This window comes from Triticum urartu, chromosome 7A (assembly GCF_056163025.1).
Source record: "Triticum urartu cultivar PI428250 chromosome 7A, HENAU_Tu73, whole genome shotgun sequence".
Classification (NCBI taxonomy): Eukaryota; Viridiplantae; Streptophyta; class Magnoliopsida; order Poales; family Poaceae; genus Triticum; species Triticum urartu.
In genome coordinates, this window is record NC_141879.1 from 143,189,641 (window position 1) to 143,195,808 (window position 6,168).

Genomic DNA, 6,168 nt, shown 5'->3' on the forward strand with positions numbered 1-6,168 from the left:
AGGATCTGAACCGGTGGGGGCACGCCAAGTGCACCCACTGGGTGTAGTCCTCGAGACCGCGGTCGACTGCTGGCAGTCGACTGTGGTCTGAACAACTCTTTTTTTTGGACCGGGTGGACCGGTCGAGTTGGGTCTTAATCAGCGGGGGCACGCCAAGTGCACCCGCTGGGTGTAGCCCCCGAGACCGCAGTCGACTGTGTACAGTCGGCTGGGGTATAAGCGAACTTCTTTAGGTTTTATTCACTCGGAAGTAAACAACCTTTGATCTTATCAACTGACCCGTCTTTTGCCTCCCGCAGAAGTCTTGTACTCTTATTTCCAAGTTGCTGAACTTGAGGAGAAGCAAAGGCAACTCAACCTCGACTTGGAATTGGCCCAGCAAAATCTGAAGAAAGCTCAAGACGAAGCTGCTGGTATGGAAGGTAACTGGCTGTCGACTGACTTTCAATATATTTCTTTGATCTCTTGTTTTATTCGATTGCTTCTTTTGCAGAGAAAATGAAGTTGGCTCTGGAGAAGAAGGACTCGAACCTCGCCGCCGCGCAAAAAGCAGCCGAAGATAAAATTGCCCTCGCAGACCAGAAGCTTACTTTAGTCGGAACGCTGGAAGGGGAGGTGAACAAACTGAAATCTTGCCTCAATGAAGCTAACCGTGAAGTAACTAGTCTGAAGAATGACAAGGTTGCCCTAAATGAAAAGCTGGAGTCCGCGATCCGTAAGAGGAATGACACAGAAGCTTATCTAAGGACTCTTGCCAAGAAGCTCTATCTCACGCTGGAAGGTATTTCTTTTAAACCGACTGTGTTGATGCTTGCGATCGGATCCTGCTCGGTCGATTCACTAATTTTTGGCTGCAGAATTCTGCCAAGACTTCGACGAGGAAACTGGAAAGGTCGAGACGGGTCTGGACCCTATAGCTTCTCTAGTTTGCGACGAAACCGCAATGAACGTGCTCCGCCTGGAGTCCCGTATCGCCAACGCCACAAGCTACCTCGTGCGTATGAAGGAGGTAGTCTCCCGAATCGACTCATCGCTTTGGCCGAGGGCGACGCTTCAAGATGACCTGGAGTCCCTGATGGCTTGACTGAACGAGATCCCTGACCGAGTGCAAGAATGGAAGAAGTCCTCCGCCCGGTGTGGTGCTGACGTGGCGCTGTCCTTGGTGCGAGTCCATTGCAAGGAGGTTCATGAAGACAAGCTGGCTGCGATCAAAGTCGCTAACACCAAAAAGCATGACTTCCAGTCCTTCATGGAGACTTTCATTGCTGCCGCTACTCGGATTGCTGATGGGATCGACCTGGACTCATTCGTGGAGCCTGCCAGGCCTCCTCCTACCGAGTGAACAACTTATGAGACTTGGATCTGCTTTAAATTTGCCTCGGAATGCCGAGTGATTGCTGTAACCGTTAATCTCCTTTGGGCTTGATGCCCGAATACTTTTGATTTGCTGCTTGGAACTCTAGGACTTATCCGAATTTGGTTTATCTCCGAATGTGCTTGCGTTTTGCCTTCGAATGGACTTTGTTCACTGCTCGGAATAGTCTTTGCGCTGGAGATGCAGCTCTGAAATGGTGGCTACAGTCGACCTGCGCTTCGTCGTCCTTGCGAATAGGGATGGGGCGCACGTTATACTTGTGCCGTAGCTCCGAGGGAGAAGGTTGCAGTCGACCTACATCTCGTCGTCCTTGCGGATATGGATGGAGCGCACGTTGTACTTATGTCGTAGCTCCGAAGGAGAAGGTTGCAGTCGACCTGCACCTTGTCGTCCTTGCGGATAGGGATGGAGCGTGCGTTGTACTTGTGCCATAGCTCCGAAGGAGAAGGTTGCAGTCGACCTGCACCTCGTTGTCCTTGTGGATAGGGATATGTTTCGAACTTAGGCGAGTATTGGACTGCGGCTAAGCCTCCGAGTGGGAGGATTGCTCTCCACTCGGTAGGATTTTTTCGAACTTAGGCGAGTATTGGACTGCAGCTAAGCCTCTGAGTGAGAGAACTTAGGCGAGTACTGGACTGCAGCTAAGCCCCCGAGTGGGAGGATTGCCCTCCACTCGGTAGGATTTTTTCGAACTTAGGCGAGTACTGGACTGCAGCTAAGCCTTCGAGTGAGAGAACTTAGGCGAGTGCTGGACTGCAGCTAAGCCCCCGAGTGGGAGGATTGCTGTCCACTCGGTAGGATTTTACAAACTTAGGCGAGTACTGGACTGCAGCTAAGCCTCCGAGTGAGAGAACTTAGGCGAGTGCTGGACTGCAGCTAAGCCCCCGAGTGGGAGGATTGCTCTCCACTCGGTAGGATTTTTCAAACTTAGGCGAGTACTGGACTGCAGCTAAGCCTCCGAGTGAGAGAACTCAGGTGAGTGCTGGACTGCAGCTAAGCCCCTGAGTGGGAGGATTGCTCTCCACTCAGTAGGATTTTCTTTCAAACTTAGGAGAAACGGATTCGCGACTAAGCCCACCCGCTGGGGGATTTCAGAAGTAAATAAGAACGACAACAATCGTATGAGAGGACTGTAAGCTCTTGTCTTTGATAAACAAATTACAAAGGTGTTTCTTATTACATTTTATTCGAATGAGTGCTTAAGTATAAAAGGGGCGGAGCAGCTCCGCGTTCCAAGCCCGTGGCTCGTCTTTCTGATGCTCAACACTGTAAAGATGGTATGCTCCGTTGTGGAGAACTTTGGTGATGATGAAGGGGCCTTCCCAAGTCGGGGCGAGCTTGTGTGGTTTCTGTTGATCCACTCGAAGAACCAGGTCTCCTTCTTGAAAGGCTCGACCCCTCACATTTCTGGCGTGGAATCGACGCAAGTCTTGCTGATAAATGGTCGACCGGATCAAGGCCATCTCTCTTTCCTCCTCTAGAGATCGACTGAATCTTGCCGGGCCTGTTCTGCTTCCTCTTCGGAGAAGAGCTCGACTCTGGGCGCATTGTGGAGCAGGTCACTTGGCAGAACAACTTCGGCTCCATAGACTAAGAAGAACAGAGTTCGTCCGGTCGACCGATTAGGAGTTGTCCTTAAACCCCACAGAACTGACGGAAGTTCATCAACCCAAGCGTCTGCTGCGTGTTTGAGATCACGCATCAGTCGGGGTTTCAGCCCTTTGAGAATTAGGCCATTGGCTCTTTCTTCTTGTCCGTTTGACTGCGGGTGAGCGACTGAAGCATAGTCGACTCGTGTGCCTTGAGAAGCGCAGAAAGCTCTAAACTCATCAGAATCGAAGTTCAACCCGTTGTCCATGATGATGCTGTGTGGAACTCCATATCTTAATGCCAATTCTCTGATAAAACTGACAGCGGTGCTGGCCTCAAGGTTCTTGATAGGTTTAGCTTCGATCCACTTGGTAAACTTGTCGACTGCAACGAGCACATGAGTGAAGCCGCTCCTGCCAGTTCTCAGTGGTTCAACCATATCCAGTCCCCAAACAGCAAAGGGCCAGATGAGGGGGATGGTCTTCAGGGCTGACGCTGGCTTGTGAGACAAGTCAGAGTAAAACTGGTAGCCTTCACATCTGTCGACTATATCTTTCACCATTTCGTTTGCTCATGGCCAATAAAATCCAGCTCGGTAGGCTTTAGCCACGATGGCCCGATAGGACGCATGGTGACCACAGGTCCCCGAGTGGATGTCATTGAGGATTATTCAACCTTCTTCTGGTGTTATGCATTTCTGACTGACTCCAGTCACGCTTTCCCTGAACAGTTGTCCTCTTATCACAGTAAAGGCCTTGGATCGACGGACGATCTGTCGAGCCTCTTCCTCATCCTCTGGGAGTTCTTTCCTGAGGATGTACGCAATGTAGGGCACTGTCCAGTCGGGAGTAATGGCCAGAACCTCCATGATCAGGTCGACCACGGCTGGGACCTCGACTTCAGTCGGGTCTGTGGCGCTCTTAGGCTGCGGATGCTCTTTAGTAAAAGGACCTTCCTGAACCGTCGGCATGTGAACATGCTCCAAAAACACATTGCTGGGAATGGCTTCTCTCTTGGAACCTATCTTTGCCAAGTCATCGGCTGCTTGATTTTTCAGTCAGGGTATGTGATGGAGCTCTAACCCCTCAAACTTCTTTTCCAGCTTCCTCACTGCGTTGCAGTAACCAGTCATGGCTAGGCTTCTGACGTCCCACTCCTTCATCACTTGATTGACTACCAAATCTGAGTCGCCGTAGACCATGAGGCGACGGACGCCGAGTGAAATGGCCATGCGCAACCCATACAGGAGTGCTTCATACTCTGCTTCATTGTTGGAGGAATCAAAGTGAATCTGGAGGACATATCTAAGCCTGTCTCCTCGGGGGGACACCAGTACTACCCTAGCACCAGAACCATTCAGCATTTTTGGATCCGTCAAAGAACATGGTCCAGTGCTCCGAGTGAACTTGAGTCGGCAGTTGCTGTTCGATCCACTCGGCGAGGAAACCTGCTATTGCTTGGGACTTGATAGCTTTCTTTGCCTCAAACTTGATATCTAAGGGAAGGAGTTCAATCGCCCATTTTGCCACTCGACCAGTTGCATCTCTGTTGTGCAGAATCTCTGACAATGGAGCGTCGCTGACGACTGTAATAGAGTGATCAGAGAAATAGTGTGCAACCTTCTTCGTGGTCATGTAAATCCCATAGACGAGCTTCTGGTAGTGCGGATATCTCTGCTTTGATGGAGTCAGGACTTCAGAAATATAATAAACTGGGCACTGAACTTTATAAGCTTTTCCTTCTTCTTCCCGCTCGACCGTAAGTACTGTACTGACGACTTATCCAGTGGCTGCTATATAAAGCAGTAAAGGCTCTTTGTTGATTGGAGTAGCAAGCACCGGCTGGGTGGAAAGCAGGGCTTTTAGCTCTGCAAATGCTGCATCAGCTTCTGGGGTCCACTCGAACTTATCTGATTTCTTCATCAGTCGGTAAAGAGGCAGCGCCTTTTCACCGAGGCGAGAAATGAATCGACTTAGGGCGGCCAAGCAATCAGTAAGCTTATGGACATCATGCAGACACACAGGGCATTTCATTCGGAGTATAGCACCCACTTTCTCTGGGTTAGCATCGATCCCTCGTTCAGAAACGAGGAAACCAAGTAATTTTCCGCCCAAAACTCCAAACGTGCACTTTGATGGATTGAGCTTGATATCATACCTTCTGAGGCTGGCAAAGGTTCCAGCAAGGTCAGTCAGTAGGTCGGAACCTTTACGTGACTTGACCACAGTGGCATCCATGTATGCTTCCACATTCCGACTGATCTGAGTGAGCAGGCACTTCTGAATCATCCGCATGAATGTGGCTCCAGCGTTCTTCAAACCGAATGGCATTGTGACATAACAGAAGCACCCAAACGGGGTGATAAAAGCTGTCTTTATCTCGTCGGGTCCGTACAGACGGATCTGGTGGTACTCGGAGTAGGCATCCAAAAAGGACAAACGCTCGCACCCTGCAGTCGAGTCGACTATCTGGTCGATGCGAGGGAGAGGAAAGTGATCTTTTGGACAGGCCCGATTGATATGCTTGAAGTCAATGCACATGTGAAGTGAGTCATCCTTCTTTAGGACCATGACAACATTGGCAAACCACTCAGAGTGGTAAATCTCTCAGATAAACTCAGCTGCCAAAAGCCGAGCTACCTCTTCACCGATTGCCTTTCTCTTCTGTACGGCGGACCATCGAAGATGTTCTTTGACTGGTTTCACTTTTGGGTCGACTCGCAAACGATGCTCAGCCAGTCCCCTGGGAACACCCGGCATGTCAGAAGGCTTCCATGCAAAGATGTCCCAGTTCTCACGGAGGAACTGGATGAGCGCTTCTTCCTATTTGGAGTCGAGTGTGGTTGAAATATGAGTCGGAGCAGCATTGGGATCTGTCGGGTGAATGTGAATCGACTTTGTTTCACCGAACGACTGGAATGCTGAATCTGTGGCTGGCTTCTTGGCTCGCAACAAATCACTCGGATCCGCATTTTTCTGGTATTCTTGCAATTCTACCGTGGCCATCTGAGCATCGGCGATCTTTGAGCCCTTCTGGAAGCACTCTTCTGCCTTCTTCCGATTACCAGAGATAGTGATCACCCCTTTGGGACCATGCATCTTCAATTTGAGATACACGTAACATGGTCGAGCCATAAATCGTGCATAAGCTAGCCTGCCCAGAATGGCATGATAAGCACTCTGGAAATCCACAACTTCAAATTT